This window comes from Diceros bicornis (assembly GCF_020826845.1).
Source record: "Diceros bicornis minor isolate mBicDic1 chromosome 12 unlocalized genomic scaffold, mDicBic1.mat.cur SUPER_12_unloc_1, whole genome shotgun sequence".
Classification (NCBI taxonomy): domain Eukaryota; kingdom Metazoa; phylum Chordata; class Mammalia; order Perissodactyla; family Rhinocerotidae; genus Diceros; species Diceros bicornis.
The window spans coordinates 725,725-744,941 of record NW_026690864.1 but is presented as its reverse complement, the minus strand read 5'-3'; the positions used below and the strand labels follow the sequence as shown (position 1 = coordinate 744,941).

The window sequence follows — 19,217 nt, the reverse complement described above, 5'->3', positions numbered from 1 at the left end:
TTGGTTAATTATTGTTTGCAATTCTTCCCAAGAGCCCCATAACCCATCTTACATGAAGAACACCTGCAATGGCACCTATTTTTGACTACACATGGGAGTATCAATGCTTGGATTGCACCTAGGACAGTACAGTAGCTGATGGGATTCCTGGGCAGGGATATGAACTTTCCACCCAGGTGATTGACAAGAGTACATTCTCAGGCAAAAAAGGGCTGAACAGTTCAGAATATCTTCTATTTGGCCCAGTAGATCCACCTTCTCTATCTTGCTTCACCCAGGAAGGTTAGTGAAGATGAACTACGTCAGCGGGCTTTCTTGCCTTATGGCTTTTGGCTGGGTTTGGTCAATGGGGAGCCTTGACATGAAATCAGAAGGATGAAAGAGAGTAACATCTAGTCCTGGCAATTTCTTGCAGGAGAACATGGGGCTGGATGCTACCCCTGACCTCCTTTCAGCTCCTGGAATGCATTTCCCTCATCTCTTGTTTCTAGAATTCGATAATTTTTCACTATCCTTACCCCTTCAGGCTTAGGGGTATTAGTAGAGCCCTGCACTTACCATCTCACTGGGTACCAACCACCTTTTGTGGTGTTCTTACATCCTGTCTGCAACTCCGAGAAGCCTCTTTATGAAAACTCTACTTGAATCATCCTAGTCTCAGTGTGTCCTCTGTTACCTGCTGAGACTCCAACTGATATGCCAACTCATTGATAGCATAAGGAAAAGACCTAATAGTGAACCATAAAACCCAACAACATCAGGACCGACGAAGTCTCTGACCACATCACCTTCTACCACTCCCTCACTGTCCCCAACTTGATCTACTCCAGTCACACTAGCCTCTGTCTTCCAGACCTTTGCATGAATATATTGCTTTAGTCACACAAATTTGTATGACTCACTGTCCCAACTTGTTATGCTATCTGTTCAAGTGCTCCTTAACTAAGAGTTTATCCCTTCCTATTCTATGTAAATTAGCAAGATCTCAATCCCTCTTAACTATCTTAAAATGCTTTCTACATTTTCTACATGACACTTATAATAACATGTTTTCTTCATTTTTCTATAGTCTGTCCTTCCCCTATTAGAACCTAAGTGCTCCAATAGCAAAAGTGGAGTTTCATTCATTGCTATAGACACCAGTGTCTCCAAAAGTGCTTGGCATATAGAATGTACTCAAGGAATATGTTGGTGGTTAAGAGTGTCTACTGTCTGGGCTCAAATTCAGGCTCTACCATTTTCTAGCCAAAGAGCTCAGGCAAGTAACATGCCAGTTTTCTCACATCTGAAGTGGGAATGATACTACTGCACACTTCTTAAGTTTATATTTAGTACTCTGTAAGTTAATATTCATAAGGCGTTTAGAAGAGTGCCTGGTCTATCAGAAGAAACGTTTGATCATTTATTAATGTAGTGAAATACTTCGCTATGAAAAAATAAGACCCCTTCATGAAAAGGAACAATTCACAAGAAAAGACCTAATCCTGTATGTACTTATTTACATTACACCCAAATATAAAACGAAAAAATGACAGAATAACCAATAAGAATCTGTTTATCTATAACCGTAGTAGAAGACTTCAGTACACCTCTATCACTAGATAAGTTTGAGAAAATAATCTGAATGTAATACTATATTCAAAAACAAAATTAGCTTGAGTTTATGAGAAAGTAGTGTCCTAAGGCTACAGCAGTCAGCCGGGTCAAATGATGCTGCGTGGTGAAGTGAAAAAAGAGTAAAAAATGACCACTGGATTGGGCCTCGTAGAAGCTGCTGATGTTCTCGACAAGAACAGATTGAGTGACATACTGGGACAGACCTGATTGAAGTGGGTTGAAAAGAATCGGAATTGAGGAAGAGCAATATTTGAATACTAACAACCCTTGCAAATGTTTGCCTTGAAGATTAGCAGAGAAATGGCAAAAGAGTTGTTGAGAGAGAGAGACTTTGGGTTTAGGAGAGATAGACTTTAAATGGAATGTGCTGGAACATGTAGTAACTAAGTGCTGGAGTCCTAGCACAGGACATAGGTCTAAGGAAGAGGTTAGGTGTAAATATATGTGAATTTAGACTTCATTTCATGCGAAACTGATATGAACTGGATAATGGATATCCATTTCCTGAACTGTGCATGAGACCAGTTCTTCAGACATTGGTCAAATAGACCTAAGGGTGAGGTTGGCGATATAGGCTGTAAAGTACCATTGAAGCTTACCCAAGGCATGGTCAATGACCTCATCCTTGGGTCTCACAGGAATCATGCTGGGCTGTTTTTGCCGATTGCAATACCAGCCCTTTCTGATGTTGTGTTTTGATGGATGCAACACCACTCAGTCAATTGCAAGAAACAGAATGTTTGCCTAGGAAAGAAAAAATCCAATCTCAGAATGGGGTAGTTCCCAGAGCCTTGCTGACCCCCATCCCTGATGAAATCTCTGGCACCTTCAGTGGAAGATGTTGCCCAAACGTATTTTTCACCTTTGTCTTTACCGGGGCACAGCGTGCCAGGTGCAGAGCCCCAGGGCAGGGAGGACCCCAGAGCTCCTTACTGAGAGCAGTGAGCAGTTAGGCCTGGACTGGGGGAGTGACAGAAAGAGGACACCGGAAGCAACTCTGACCCACAGTGACATTGAGGGAAAATCTGAGCCAGTATATATTGCTCTTGAAAATGCCCTAGTTCTGATTAATAACAAATCTTCTTTCCACGGTCTTGAATGGCAGAGCACTTTTAGACATGTGTACCATGCACAGGAGTAAAATTTCCCTGCAGAAGGCTACGCTGCAGGTCTCTTTCCATCTCTGCTCCCTCAGTCACCACTAACTAGAGGCCTTGCCTCAGACTGTTGAGTCAGCTGAGATGTTCTTTCTGCTTCTTCTGCCCCTCCTTGGGAAATTTCCACATTCCATGTGCCTGATGAGTTATTCGAGTGGCTTTGATTAGATAAGGCCCAGTGTCTACAAGGAAGGGGACTTGGTGGTCAGTGGGTTTTCCCCCTTCTATACATTGACCCAGGATTCAGAAATGCAATGGAAATTTCTTTGTGACTCATCCAAGCAAAGATGTCACATTTTACGTGTAAGTTCCTGTGTGTGTGTGAATCCCTCTGACAGTTATGAAAATTGAATATAAAAGCTGTGTTGAGATTCTCCCGTAAACTATGAATCATCAGCTCCTTTCTTTTCCTTCAATAATTATTTGTGGCTTCCTTTCTTTTTTCCCTTCTGGAATATTTTCCTTCCAAACAGAAGACAGAAATAAGCATGTTTTATTTTCCCCTGCCTTGGAATAATCTCCATTAGTGATTATTTTCTGAAAGCCTAAAGGATTCAAATTGTAGGGAAAAAACACCAAGATCCCACTGCAGTGATCCACAAGCCACCCTGCTCCTGACCCATAATGTGGGAGGGGAGGGAATCTTTGGGCAAACCATACCTTGGCTAGAAGTTAGTACTAAGAGAAAGTCTCATCATAATGTATAGATTATTCAAAAATGAACTATTTATTGAGATGATATTTATTTTTCTTCAAAATGCATTTACTCAGTATCCTTTATGGTCTAAAATAATTTGGTGTATTCTCTGAAAAAGATGTGTTTTTTCTCAGTTTTATTGAGATATTATTGACATTCATCACTGTATAAATTTAAGGTGTACTGCATAATGATTTGAATTATATATTTGATAAAATGATTACCACAATAAATTTAGTTAGCATCTATCATCTCCTATAAATATAATAAAACAGAAAAAGCAAAAAAAAGAAAAGAATATTTTTTTCCTCATGATGAGGACTCAGGATTTAGTATCTTAACATTCATATGTATCATACAGCGGTGTTAACTATAGTCGTGTTGTACATTTGATCCCTAGTACTGGATCAAAGATCAAGTGTTTAACATATATATACATATATATATATAATGGAATTTTCTAGATCTTTTTATTAATTGCTAGCCTCATGATGCTGTGGTCAGAGAATGCATTGTGCATAATTTCAATGTTCAAAGGCTTACTTGATGGCCCAGTGTATGGTCAAGTGTATGTATATTCTTTGGGGTTCGTAATATACCAGTGTTATTTACATTTATATGTAAATATCTGTTAAGCTTAAGTCTTCCATATCTTTGCATAATTTTTTTGTCTTTAATTTGACCATTTCTAAGAGGATATGTTAAATCTCCAAATCTGGTTGTTCATATATGTACTTATGCACATGGGTCTATAAATAATAGTTTTTTTTCACTTTGGGGGGATATATATAATGACTGTTAGTACTCGATCTTCTCTTCCTTTCACCACATATGGTCACCACATATGTCACATATGACATATGGTCACCACCTTTGATATGTCACATGCTTTTTGCTTTGAACTCGGATTTTATCAGGTATTAACAAGAATACCCATGCTTTCTTTTGGTTCGTATTTAAATGGAATATCATTTCTACCTACTTTAACCTCTTCTGTGTTTTGCTTCAAGTATTGGAAAGCATGTAGTTGGGTCCTGTGGTAGGTGGAATGTGCCCCCAAAGGTGACCAATTCCTAATCCTTCGAATCTGTGACTATGTTACCTCACATAGAAAGGAGACTTTGCAAGTGTGAAGAAGTCAAGGATCTTGAGATGAGGAGATAATCCTGAATTATCTGGATGGGTCCAATATAATCACAAGGGTCCTTACAAGTGAAAGAATAAGTCAAGAAAGTCAGAGTCAGAGAAGGAGTTATGACAATGGAAACAGAGATTGAAGTGATATGAGGCTGTTACCTAGGAATGTGAGCAGCCTCTAGAAGCTAGAAAATGCAAGGAAATGGACTCTTCTCTAGAGCCTCCAGAAGGAATGCATTCCTGCTGACACCTGTATTTTAGCCAGTGAGACTCATTTTAGATTTCTCTCCTCCCAAAGTATAAGATAATCAATTTTGTGTTATTTTAGACCTCTAAATCTGTGGTAGTTTCTCAGAGTAGCAATAGGAAATGAATACAAGTCCTATTTGTAATCCAATCTGAGTGTTTCTGTGTGACTCAGAATTACAGCATCCCAACATTTTGGTTTTTAAAGCTGTATTCACCAATGAAAATAATATTTTAATGTTAGAGCACCAAAAGCCTATGTTCTGCTGTGCAATCTTCTGGAATTGCATGTTGTACCTTGTCAATTAAATTGTTTGAAAATTAACGTTGGACTGAACTTAGATGTGTAAGAGAGGAATCAACCCAAAGATAAGCTGTAAAGCTCACCGCTTATGATGGTTTTCTAATCTGTAAAGAAATAGGTGAAAAGCTGCAAGTTTACGCTGTTCCTTGGACTCTGAATTGTTTTTACTCTTTTAGAAAAACATAGAGTCATAAATTGCTTCTTCCTCTTTATTTTCTCCCTAAGACTATCTCCTTATTTATTATGGTGCAATTTCCTTGCTTCTGGTAGTATGTGTTTCCTAAGTCTGTGAGGCAGGCAGTTTTAGAAAGGTATATTGCAGAAGTTTTGATGATACCATTCTGTACTCGACTTGCCCTTCCTTCAAGTTTTTCTTATGCACTTCCCTGTCCTACCTAGTTTCTTTAATGGATTATAAACTTTTGCTTCATCTCACTATACCTGCACATGCCCATGACCAACCTCATGTTGGTGCCACTGTATGAAATAGTGTTTGACTTGTAAACAAATATGCAAATGGGTTCTTTCCCCTTAAGCATCCTTTGCGCCTCTTCTTTCCACTAATTCATTTTAGGATATTGATCTATCTCTTTTGAGTCCAGAGTTGTAGGGCTTGATCTTCCAAGGCTTTGGGAACATCTTGTGCGTGTGCTCCAGATTCCAAAGTCATGAAGAGACAGCCATTGCTCTGGAATGAACAAGTTGCTTAAGTCAAAATGCCACCTTTTACTCTTTTTTTTTCCCCACATGAGTTATGCCTGAAGTGCATGACTTGATCTTTATTTTTAATACTATGGCCTTGGTACAGGTTGAACTTCAAAAACTATCATTATGTCCTGGTCTTTGTTTTTGCCATCGAGGAGATCAACAGGAGCCCCCAGCTGCTCCCCACCCTGTCTCTGGGTTTCCATGTCTACAATTCCTTCCACAGTGATGTCAGCACCTTGGTGAGCACCCTGAGGTGGTTATCGGGATGGGGTCAGATGATCCCTAATTACACCTGCCAGGCACAGAACAAGAATGTGGCTGTCACTGCAGGAACCACACCAGCATTCTCTGCCCACATTGGGACACTGTTGGAGCTCTACAAAATACCACAGGTATGAGCGTGGTGGAGGGATGGATCTGGAGGGACTGAAGTTTTCCTCCTTGGTGAAATTCTGTGGCCACTCATGTGGAAAAGAAGAAAGTGGTTTTGCATGTCTCCCTAAGGAAAAAACCTACCACAGATAGTTCTTGAAATGGTGGATTCATTATTTTGGTGTGTGTATCTGAGAGAGGGATGAAGTAGCCAGAGGCTAGCGTCACTGTCTAAAGCAGACCACAGGAGCTTCTGGAAGTGTGGTTGCCCAAATTCTCTCAAAGGAGTGGAAGCTAGATATTCTGAAATAATCATACCCTAGTTATTTATCAAATAGTTAATAAAATTTTATATGTAAACATGTACTTAAAACCACTTTACACTCTTCAAATGCTTTACAAATAGTCACAAATTTAATCCTAATATAAGACAATGAATAGGTAACGTTATTATGGGAATTTTTAGAGATATAGAAACTAAGATGGATAGAGGTTATTTAACCTTCTCAAGTGTGTTAAGCTAGTCACATTAGAGTCAGGATTTGAACCCAGGCAGTCTGGCTTCAACGCCAAGCTTCCCCTCAATCACTTCTACCATCAGATAATATTGCTTCATACTCACAGTGTTAGCACCAAGAATGTAAGTTTAGCTAACTGATCATATGAATTTTGTTGAAATTCTGTTTATTTTTCTTCCAGAGAACTCAATATGGAACACTTTTTCTCTTTTGATTCAGACAACCTATGGAGATTTTGATCCTGTACTGAAAGGTAAGGACTAGTTTTCCTCTCTCTATCAGATAGCTCACAAGGACACATCTCTAGTCTTCAGAATGGTCTCATTGTTGACACATTTTGGCTGGACCTGGGTAGGAATCTTAGTATCAGTTGATAAAAAAGGTGAGCAATTCCTCTGGGAACTTAGAAAAGAGATGACTATGAACGGTGCCTGCCTGTGACTAAGATACCTGTGAGAAAGAGGACGTACACTTCAAAAGATTGGACATGCATAGCCAGAAGCACAGACTCATCAGCCAACGTGTTTATCATTTATGGTGACACAAGTAGATTAATAAATGTGAGCATTGCAGGAAACCATTATTTAACCACTCAGAAGGTGTGGATCACTACACCACAGTGGGATGCTTCTTTTATTCCATGTCACCACTTTTTCCATACCTACCATGGGAGTCTTTCCTTTGCACACCAGAACTTTGACATATCTGGATTTAAACACTCTCTATGGACAGTTAGCCCCTCTAAATACCAAGAAGACTTTTTCTTTACCAAATGACGCCTTGAACATTTCAACTGCTCATTTGCAGGAACTGAATGTGGAAATTTTTGGAGTGTCCATTCAATGCCTCCCTGGAGTCTCTGCCAAAGGAAACATTAGACACGACTCTGTCTGGATCCAGCTACTACATCTATGATGCTGTGGATGTGGTGGCCTGAGCCCTCCATGAAATACTTTTTATAAAAGCAGAACAGGGGTCCATAATGGATGCAGGCCAGCTCATGTTTCTCCCTTAGCAGGTAAAATTCTCCCTTAAATAGGATTCTCATTATTGTTCTTTTAGGATCCGAGAGTTATTTTATTTGGGTTTCGAATTGTGATTGTCACATTGTCACAGATCAGCAGTGACTTGTGCATAATGAATTACTGTTCTTTCTTACAGGTTGCAAGTAAACCTCTAATGATTGTAGGGTCTAATTAGCAACAGTGTCAACTCTTTTAACTAGAAATAATTGATTAAAAACTTTCACTGTGAGAGGTAAGTGTTCAAGAGAAAACAATGACAATTCATCCCAGGGAATTAAAAAATTCAGGGATTTCCAAAATCTAGTTCTGGCCCTATCCCTTGATATCTTAAATGCTTCGGGGGAAAGGACAATTTATTTGAACTTCCTGCATTTTTCTAGAAAGGCTACTGATAGCTAAATAAATATTTCCCCATTGAAATTTAAAATGACTTTTGGAAGCAAGGAGTTTGATCCCCTTTTTACAGATCAGAACCCCAATACTATGAAATATATTTTAATTCCCCAAGTCCTTATCAATTCTATTTAGATGAATTTGTACATGAACCTAGACTTTTATAAATCCAAAACCTATGAATAATGTGTCATGAAACTCTTGCTTTCAGGTATGAGGAAGTGAATGTCATGTCAGATCTAAATACACACATTTGTTGTGAATATATATTTGTTCATGTATATATACAACCATATATATAGTTATGTATTATACAAATATCAGTTGTCCATTTATATAGAAATTATATCAATTAATGCGTGAAGATTCTGTACTAGGAGCTTTCATCTCTTCTCTCTCATTTAATAAAATATTTTGTTCAAAGGTAGGAAGAAGCAGGCTGTCTTTCTTTGTCTCTTCTTGAGCTCGAGGAAACTCCCTAGCACCCCTAAAGCAAACCTCATTGCTCAAGGTGCAGCTCAGGTTTAGCCCCACAGCACTCCCTGGACGTGGAATCTTCAGGAATGGTTTAAACCTCACCATGTGCTCTCTGAGGGCAGACAAGAATGCCTGCTTCCTTAAGCGTGCAGAATAGTAAACACTCCCCAAATTGAACTTATTCAGAGGATGACTAATATAGAGGGGAAAAAATCTAATTGCTGGGCAACTCAGTATCCCCACCAGTTCGAATCTGGGTTTTCTGCCTTCAATTTCCATGCTCATTTCATTTCCCAATTATGTCTCCCTTTTAGCTCCACCCATTCCTAAGAAACACCCAATTTAAAAATAGCACTGGAGCTCACGTGTCACTGGATGAGAAAAGAAACTCTGTGTCACAGCATGTAATTCTGAACTATATGATTTTCCTAAAGGTCTTGGACTTCAGGTGAAAGTAAGGGAGTTTGTTCCCCAGGAACCACGTGGTCAAGGTTTCATCATACATGAGGAGCTGATAGACTGGGCCATGCGATTCAAAAAGGTTGCAGACAAGTCAATCTTGGATTAATCATCTACATCACAAGATAGAGAGCATATATGAAAATAATGGTGAAATCATTTAACTCATAACAAAATTCTCATTTGTTGATATAATTTTTCTTACTGTCCAAGAGATATTGAAAGGACACTTGTAATTAAAGAGATATTCCGGAATTTTGAAATGCTTTATACATTACAGCAGGACAGTGAGGCTACCAATTTAATAGGATGAGCTGATAAAGAATTGATTGAATTCCCATTTAAGCTGAAAAAGTGTCAATCTCACGTGCTTGCATTTATTGCTCTGCATGCATTGTGCCCTGAAGATATAACAGATGCTGACGACCTAGACTTTTGATGATTTAAAGATACAATTCAAATTGTCTTTTGCCATACGCTTTTCTTCCAGAAAACAAATTTTATTCTCTTCAACGAAAATCAAAAGAATTGACATTGAGGGTTTTTTTTAATATTTCAATATTTTATTAATTTTCCTTATATTTACATCTCTTCATCCCAACTTTATACATTCTTGTAGAAAAATTCACCATCAGAAAAAAAGATTCTTTTGGCTCCCAAGGAACTGCATTCTTCCTCTTCTTCAGATTTCCCTTTAGAACTCAGTCTTGTAAGCCATCCCTCAAGATGCTATATTATATCATTCAAGCCTGTCCCTGTGTCTTTGGTGTATAATCTACCTGACATTAAATACATTACTAAATAAATTCAATAATTACAATTTGTACTAATCAAACAATTCTCATATAAATGCATTGTATGAATTAAAATATTATTTTTTATTAAGGTAAAATCTGCTTATAGTTCAAAAAAGTAATCCTGGAATACCATATTCAGAATCACATTTGTTATTGCCAGATGCCCCATTCCATAAAACAAACAAGTGTCCTAGTCATTGAGATGGAAAAATTTTTAAATCAGTACGTATTTTCGTGTTGGGAACTCTTTTCTGCAGATTGACCTTGATTTTATTTTGCTTTCCCTGGGTGCATCAATCATGTCAAATCTTATAGGTGATCTCTAAGATAAGTTTTGAGGTAATTTAAACAATATTATCAATTATTCAATATTATTAAATAAAAAAATATTATCCAATTATATAGTATTGTTCAGTATCATCAATAATTCTCTTCTTTCAAACTCCCCACTCTGGGTGTAGGACGTTCCGTCAGCCAGGATTCAGGAACATCCCTCAGGAAGAGAGAGCTACCTGCTGCTTTGTCTGTGTATTGTGCCCAGAGAGAGAAATATGTAATCAGACAGGTATGAACTGGCAAAATTACACAATCACTTTCTCTCACCTCTTCTTTGTCTCCAAATAAAATGTAAAGGATCTGAGAGTAACCAATAGCATCACATTTCTTCATTATTTTCTATTATTTCATTCACTCATTCAATACATTCATTTAGGAAATCAATACATCGTTTCCATGTTGGGAGTTACCTTGATCTGGCTTCCTTATACTCACATTGTTAGGTTCTGCTGAAGCAGCTCTTCTCAAGGGAATACAACCCTTAAACCACATCATGTGTTAGGCAAACACTTAGAGATTCCGTAGCACCGTATACTCATCTTGATCACAGAATAACACACATGGAATTATGATGGAAGTAAGTGTGGGTGTCTTTAGCACATGCCTCCTAGTCATATCTTTACACCCAAGGTGGCGAGCACTATGCCTTACACATAGTAGGTGTGCAAAAACCAGAACTAAAGATTCAATAAATGAATGGACATATTATATTATTATTACTCTAGTAGAAGACATAAACAATGAATTGAGCATGCAAACTTGATAAGATAAAGGCTCTGCTTTCCAAGAAATCATAGTGAGGTACATGTGAAAAAGAATAGCAGGGCAATTTGAAAAGTGCCAAAATAAAGGTAGTTAGAGGTTAGCAGAGTCAACAAGAGTAGATAGTGTTACTTGGATAAATCAGATAATTCTTCATGGAAAGCTTATGTTTGAGTTGAGCTTTTAAAAAAAGGGGGGATTTTTCAGTTAAAGATGAAGAGGGCCTCTTGGCAATAGATGTTTGAGCAACAAAAGTTATGCAAGATTAATAAGTTCTGGAGACCTACCATCCAACATGGGCCGATAGTTCACAATACTGTACTGTAGACTTAAAAATTTACTAGGAGGGTAGATTTATGTTAAGTATTCCTACCTCAAAAGAAAAAAAGTATTTTAAAAAAGGAAGTTAAATAAAAAAATTAAAGAGGACAGGAGGAAACATTTGGGGGTGATGAATAGGTTAAGGACTTGAGTAGTGATGGTTTCACGGGTGTATATTATCTCCGAACACATTAAGTTGTATACATTAAATATGTACAGCTTTTTGTATGTCAGTCATACCTCAATAAAGTTTTTTTAAATGTTTTCATGTGGCATATTCAGACATTCAGAATATGACTAATATGACTGGAATGAGATGATAAAAGACTGATCATGGATGATGATGGAATAGGTAAATAATGAAAAAAAATCCCATCATATTTAAAGTACAATATTCCAGTCTTACCAAACAAAACAGCAAACAATTCATATATACTTATTACCAAAGTTGTCTCTACATTGCTAAATGTTCTGTCCAGTAAGATAATTCATGAAATAACATATTACAGAAATAATAATGGGCTGGAGGAGAGAGCATGTTTACAAATTATGTTTGTTGTTAGAATGCATCTGGCTATAAATTAAAAAGAAAAAAATCTAAAAGTGTCTTTTAAAAAATATTTATTATATCCCATAAAAAAGACCAGAGTAATTTACTACGATGATTCTTTGTGCCAGAAAAAATAAAAGCACAATTGTTGCATTATAAAGATGGAGAAGGAAATAGGTTTCATTCCATTTGTTATTTACTTGATGAATGATGTCATAGATATCACTTTTTACAAAAAAATAGTGAAAGAATTAAAAAAAAGGCCATGATAGAATGACTCCAGGTTTAGGGAAAGGAATGAAGAAAAGCTATTCAACATCCAGCTACCTGTACAGTCTAGGGGTGCACGGAAAGCATCGCCTCCAGCCCCGCCGCTGGAGCTGATTTCCTCCCACTGTGAAGTCGGCCAGACTTATTCCAGCCCCACCCCCGCCTCTTCCCGCCCCTGGAACTGGTCTCCGCGGACAACCTCCTGGCCTGGTTCCGCCCGCAGCCTGGTCCCGGCTCATTGCCCCGCCCGCACCCTTGTCCCCGCCCATCCCCGGGCCTGGTGTCACTCACACCCTTGTCCCCGCCCACAGCCCGCCCCTAGAACTGGTTCCCGCCCCTAGATTCCGTCCCTGTCCCTGGTGCTGACCCAGCCCGCGTCCCAGCTTCGCACTCACTCTAGACACTGGAGACCTCCCCCGAGGCTGGGGTGCGCGGCCCCGCCCCGCCCGCCGCCTCAACCCGGAGCCCCCAAACGTCCGTCCTCCCAGAACGCCCGCCCGAGACCGGAAGCGGAAGCGCGGGCGGCGCCCTGGATGGAGCGGGAGGTCTGCGCGGTGTGTCCAGTCTTCTCGGCGCGGACGGGATTCCCGTGGACCTTCGGTCGAAGGGGCGACGCGCGGTAAGCGGCGGGCGGTCCCGGCTCCGGTCGCGGTCCAGGGAGGGGCCTGGGCCGCGGGCAGCCCCGTCACGGCCCGGCGTCCCCCCGTCCCCCCGGAGCCCCGTTTCCCCGGGCTGTTCGCTCAGGGCGCCCGAGGCTGCTGTTCCTCCCGGCTCCGGGCGCCGCCGGCCCCTCCTCAGAGTCCCCGTCACCGTCCTCCGTGTGATTTTGTCCCCAGGGGGCTTATCCGCGTCTGGAGGCGGTGTTTGGGTTGTTACAAATGGGGGCGCTCCTGGCATCTAGAGGGGGAGGCAGGGATGCTGCTCAGCGTCCTCCGGGGCCCAGGACGGCCCGACAGAGAATCATCCGGCCCCAGATGTCAATGGTGCGGAGGTTGGGAGACCTGCTCCAGGGCCTGAAAACCTCCCGAGCCCTGAATGAAGTGTGGGAATTGTTTACCAGTCAGCGAGCCACTTACAGGGGCCATAAATGACAAGCTTGTTTAAAGGGTCCGGAGTCACCAAAGTGAGTTGAGCGAGTCAAGTGCACACAGCACGGAGCTGCTTCTCCCATCTTGGGGAGCAGGTGGCTGGACAGGAATCGGGAAAATCCAGTCTCAGCCAACAGTTACAGTTAAATCAGTAAATACGAAAAAGAAAAGTAAGTGGGGTGGGCTTTCCTTCCATCACCTGTATTACTCCCTGTAAAAGGCCTCAAAAGCAGTCTTTGCTTTTTTTTTCCGTTAGAAAAGAAAAGTGTCTGTGGGGCTCAAGTTTGAGTTGAAACCAGGCTCAGGGTCCACCTGTCCTCGCTGATCCGTGGATTTCTGTGTGACCAGGTGAGTACCCTGTGGACCTGGTACCAACAGGTTCCAGCAGCCTCCGCTGTGCAGAAGACCTGCCAGTGGGCTTTCCTGGGCTCAGGTTGTCAGCACAAGGACTCACTGAGAGTGAGGGTATCATGAGAAAAATTATTTATGTTTGATGGATTATATTCAAGGGAAAGATGGTAAGGTGTGTGAGGCTCTGTGTGTGTAAATAATTCAGAAAATACACTTATTTGCAAAGAAGAACACATTAAACAAATATATGTAAATAAGTGTAAATATGTGTAACAGTAAAGAAATATAGACTTACCTGCATTCCGAATTCTCAAAAGTCAGGATTTCATCTATAAATATAAATATATAAATGTTTTACGTGTATATGTAGTATTACAAGACATCTCATTAAATATTAGCAGGGATGCTCAGCAACATTCCTCAGGCCTATTCAATTTGACTTCTAAAGACCTATAAATGCTCCACAAAGATTCAAAATCTTACAGACACCTGGAGAAAAATATGATTTGAACTTCTTTATGTTAGTAACAGAAATGTAAAGTTAAATTGACCAGCAGCCGGATTTATTTTCAGCATATTGTTGTTGTTTATGAGATTTCAAATCATTTGGAGGAATATTAAGCAACACTTTTTAGATAGAAGGGTAGGGCACTAGTCTCCAAAAAGATTGTCCTCTCCACCTCACATTCTAAAGGGAATTAACTTTGCTTCTTGAGTCCTTTCTGAAATAACAGTCTGGTGATTCACGTTGAAGACAATCTTGTTAAGTAATTTTATATATAATTGTTGGCCTCTCCTAATTGTGTGTGTATGTCTGTGTGCCTTTTTCATTCTAGCATTCCTGGGACGTTCTTGAGGGAATGTGTGCTTGTCATGCAGTAGATATTCTTTGAGTGCACAATTTATGGTGACCCACCATCCTCATTTATTCAGAACAGAGGGGTTTTCCAGGACACAGGACATTTAGCGTTCAAACCAGGATGGTTCCTCATCTGATGAGCCAGGCCCTGGGCCAGATGCGTGGGGACCTGGAGAACCAAACAGACCTTGTCCCACCTCCATGGGATTTATATTCTGTTAGGGAATTTGGATTTTAGACAGTTAATGATGAGAGTGATTTGGGAGTTTGGCACAAGGGGACTAAACCTGAGGGGGCAGGGAAGCCCTCTTGAGAAGGACTGATATTTAGCTTGAGAGCTAGAGTTGGGACTGGATTTAGGTGGTTGGAGGGTTAGACTGGAGTGAGGGTGTGGGAGTGTGTTCAAGAGAGCGTTTCAGGCAGAGGGACCCGCAGGAGGACACCCCTGAAGCAGAGAGCCTGGTGTGTCCATGACCTGAAAGAGGGATGGCTGAGCCGAGTCAACACAGGGGGAGGGGTGTGAGCCAGACCAGCGAGGGGAACAGGCTGGACCAGGTCAGGCGTGACTTTGGACTCTGTTCTAAGACCAGTGGGAAGACAGTGGAGAGGTGCGAGCAGATGGGTGATGTGATTGGCGTTTGGTCTAAGCATGTGGGTTAAAATGGACTTGAGGCTTAAGAATGAAGACTTAAGAGGCAGATAGGAGGTGTTGGGAAGAAGGTTACGAATAAGGTGATTGTTCCCTAGGCCTGGGTGATGGCTGTGGAGTAGGAAAGAAGTAGAAAGAGAAGACCTTGGAGTGTAGAACCGCGAGAAGGTAACGGTACTTTCTTGCCTGGATGTGTCAGATGGCACAGGGTAGTGACTGTGCTCCTCGCTGCTGTCCGTGCAGACCTGCAGGCGCCCCCTCACCCAGGTCTGTGTGTTCACCCCACTTAGCCACTCACAGGCCCCGCTCCACATCTTAAAGGAAGTCAGGCCTTACTTGAGGGGGTTGTCTCAGACTGGAGACACCGAGGAGAGCCCCTCCAGGCATCAGAGCAGCCCCTTCAGCCTCTCCCTCAGGCTCCTCCCCCTCCACTCTCTCGCTTTCCACCCTCAGAAGGACCCCTGCTCAGTATTCCACGTCCCCATGTTCTTCCTCCCTCAGGCTTGAGAAGGGTGGGCACAGTGGGGTGGACATTGTCTGTACCTTCCACTCTGACCCCCGCAGGTCCTGGGCTGGACAGAGAGCAACTCTACTGGGAGCTGAGCCATGAGAGCCAGGGCGTCCCCCACCTGGGCTCCTTCATCCTGGATGGGGACAGCCTCTACGTCAGTGTGGAGGGGCTGTGCTACAGCCGTGCTCTCTGTCCCTATCATAGTTCTGTGTTGCCTCCATTGCTCTAAAGTGAGCTGTGATCCATCTCTGTCTCCTTCTGGTCGGGGTGCAGTCTTCTGGGGTGATGACTGGGGCCAGCCACCTTCCATCTCGTTTCCTCCCCCCTGAACACCCCTCCACTCTTCCCCTCTGCTTTTCCCTAAGCTTTTCCCACAAAGCTCCCTACATCCTCCCTCTCCCTTAATCCTTTATGTTCACCCCAACTCTTGCTCAGCTCCTCTCACCTTCTCTCCACAGCTGACACCTATGGAGCTGTGGCCCTGACTACTACCAGTGAGTATTCCTGGCCCTCATCTCCTGGGTTCCATCCCCATTTGGGGTTGGGGAGCAGTGGTTCTCCTGCATCCACTGTCCTTGGTGAGAGAAGGACCTGGAAGGGCCCTAACTCATCCCTTCTCTCTCTCCCGTGTTCTGGTGGAGAGTTCCAGCCCAGGGTGAGAAAGCCTTAGTGACAGACGTGTTCTCCACCACATTCTGACCCCACGTGGTTTTCACTTTAATTCTCCTAAAGCCTCGCCCTTGGTCCTCCTTTTCCAGGTATCCCGTATGTCTGTCCAGTGTTCTGCCCGTCCATGTGTCTCTCCTCTGTTCAGTCTCTCTTGTTCACATATCTCTCTCTCTTGGGCTCCTCTCATCCACAGGCTTGCTCATCCCTCTACTCACACAGTCACCCCTCCCCTCACTCATTTATGCTTCACCTGTGAATGGTGGTCCTGGGACAGCCACTGCTGGAGCCCGGGTGAGCCTGGGGGCTCCTCCCACTCTGTCCCTCCCTGAGACAGCCCTCGCCACAGCTCCCGAGCCGGCCACCACGTCCCTGCATACTTCATCATCACCTGTGCCACCAGAAGCCACCACAGGTGTCTGGGGGCCCCTTTTCCTTCCCAAGAGAAGCTCTCCAGCCCCACTCCTCCACCAGCCAGTTGTGATCCAGGAGCTGGGAATCCACAGTGTGAGATTCTGGTTTTAGGGCAATCATGCTCATAACAAAGATTATACCAACGATTCAGTCTAAGGCCAGCCTTCAGAGAGCCCCGAGTCTTGTGAAATTAACACACCATTATAACACAATGTGGGAGGTTTCGGGGAGAGGCGCCTGGCATAATTTGGAGGGGAAGAGCTTGCTAGAGAAAGTTTCACCAGAATGGAGTCTTTGAGAATAAGTAGGAGGGACCCTGGAAACTAGAGGATGAAGGGTTTTCCTGGCAGAGGGGATTCCAGGATCAAAGGCTCCGGCCAGAAACAACATGCCGAATGGGGAGAATTGAAACGAATTTGGGTTGCGTGAAGCATGAAGTTTAACCCGCGGTACATGGATAAAATGAGACTGAAAGGTCAGCAGGAGCCAGATTGAGTAGAGCCTTGAGTGCCAGGTCAAGAAGGTTGAACTAACACTGAAGGCCATAGGGAGCCACGGGTGGTACTAGAGCAGTGGTGGCCCTAGTGAGGTATTCATTTCAGAAAGATCCTTCTAGTGGTCCTTGTAGAACATCCTTTAGACAGAGCATCCAGTGAGCCTGCTGGGGTGTTGGTCCGGGTGAAGGAAGTTAAGTCCCCTGAGCTGGGACAGGGATGGAGAGGGAGTGTGTGTGAGGACCAGTGTTCAAGGTGAATGGGTGTTACTGGGAGGGAGGAGGAGCTGAGCAGATATGCTGGTTCTGACTTGGGTGACCACACGGGTGGGTGGTGGTGCCACTGGGAGAGAAGACGACAGATCATAATGAGTGCAGGACTCTGGTGTGGTCTCAGGCCAGCTCTCAGTGATGGCCATCGCTCTCCCTCTCGTCTTGCAGCTTTGGGGCACAACCTGAAGACCCTCACAGTCACCTTCCCCATCTCCACCCTCCAGTATTCATCAGACAGGAGCAACGGCTCAGCCACGTTCCACTCCACTGAGAGGGTCCTGCAGAGCCTGGGGAGACCCTGGTCCCAGCAGCTCCTGGTGGGTTAAATCCCACCCAGCCCCTCCCCCAATCCCTGTCCCTCCTGCTCATCCTCCTCCTCCTTCCTCCCCAGCTGGATCCTTGTTCAAGGAGAGCAGCTGGGGCCCCTTCTACACGTTTCAGACAGGTCTCCCTCAGGTAAGACCCTCCCCTGAGCATTTGCCCCTAATGACCACTTTTGTGACCACTCCTCTCTCAGTCTCCCCACTGTCCTCCCATTTCCTCCTTCCTGTTCTGGCCCCCACTCCAGAGGTTTCAGGACCTCTCTCTAGATTCCCCACGTACCTCTCTCCCCAGGCCTGTGTGGACGCTGTCTGCACCCACCACCGTGACCCCGTGGGCCACCATGCCTCTGTGCTGGGAGCTGAGAGTCTCCACGTGTCTGCTCTTCCTCTCGGTGGCTCCAGGCTCTGCACCCTGGAGTTTATGCATGCAGAGAGAACACCAGCTGCATTTCCCCAGCATCAGCTGGAACCTCAGCAACCCGGAGCCCACATCCTCGGAGTACACCGCCCTGCTGAGGGACACCCAGGACCAGGTGGGGTCTCCCCTGTCCCGTCTCTCCTTGCCCTGAAGGCACCCTCATTCCTCTGCCTGACTTACATCTGTTACATGGTTGTTTCAATCCTTCACTTTCCCTGTGTGTCTGGGTTCTCTCAGTTTCCAGAGGTGATGTCCTAGCTGCCTTCCCCATTTCTCACGTGGGTAAACTGAAGCTCAGAAAGGGGAGTATTGTGTCTAAGGTCACACAATGAGTTAGGGGCAGAGCCAGGATTTGAAGTCAGGTCTCCCTTGCCCCAAAGTCTGTGATCTTTCACCGGCTCCAGTGGGGCCCTGCATCCCCAGGAGACCTCCATCTCTCCCACTCTCCCTCGCGTTTGTTCTAGGTCACCAAGCTCTACAGAGGCAGCCAGCTGTGAGACATATTCCACTCCTGCCTGGTCACCGACTTGATGTAGGTTGAGGAGATTGGAAGCATTGGCTGAGCTGGTGGCTGATGGCTCTGAGCTCCCGTGACACATCCTTGATCTGGAAGTCACTGACATGGTGCCCATTCTCCCCCACATCCCTGTCAGCTAATCTTACCATCTCCTTCCATAGGTTTTTCGGGAGTTGAGAAAAGCATTAACATTTGGGGCCACCAACCTCCAGCATCATCCTCCTCCTCCTCTTCTGAAGACTTTCAACAAATATCAGCAGTCTAACTGTGCTCTCCACTAGTGGAGCCACTAACCACATGGGCCATTTTAAATTTTTTATACACCTGGTGGGATACGATTCACATATTGTGTGTGTGTGGGTGCTGTATTTTTTAGGTTTTTGTATATACAATATCTTCACCTCTGCAAAACAAATAGTTTTACCTCTTCTGTTCCAATCTGGGTTTCTTTTATTCCTTTTTCTTGCCTAATTGCCCTCATTAGAAACTCTAGTACCTGTGATTAACGT

The 19,217-nt window shown here is 43.4% G+C and overlaps 2 long non-coding RNA genes across 6 annotated transcripts; both read left to right on the top strand.

The window, feature by feature from the left end:
• Positions 1–5,515: 5,515 nt before the first annotated feature.
• Positions 5,516–9,102, top strand: LOC131401593 (uncharacterized). Of its 3 annotated transcripts, none has more exons than XR_009217777.1 (5): positions 5,516–6,258; positions 6,938–7,009; positions 7,564–7,774; positions 7,918–8,013; positions 9,086–9,102. It is a non-coding gene; the product is annotated as an uncharacterized LOC131401593 (long non-coding RNA). The 3 variants fall into 3 exon arrangements; XR_009217775.1 differs by lacking the exon at positions 9,086–9,102 and adding an exon at positions 8,599–9,028; XR_009217776.1 differs by lacking the exon at positions 9,086–9,102 and adding an exon at positions 8,966–8,983.
• A 1,280-nt stretch (positions 9,103–10,382) lies between these two features.
• LOC131401613 (uncharacterized) lies at positions 10,383–17,789 on the top strand. 3 transcript variants are annotated; one of them, XR_009217796.1, is made up of 5 exons: positions 10,383–10,472; positions 13,491–13,582; positions 16,063–16,098; positions 16,467–16,685; positions 17,619–17,789. It is a non-coding gene; the product is annotated as an uncharacterized LOC131401613 (long non-coding RNA). The 3 variants fall into 3 exon arrangements; XR_009217795.1 differs by lacking the exon at positions 16,467–16,685; XR_009217794.1 differs by lacking the exons at positions 16,467–16,685; positions 17,619–17,789 and having other exon boundaries at positions 16,063–16,432.
• The last annotated feature ends 1,428 nt before the right edge of the window (positions 17,790–19,217 follow it).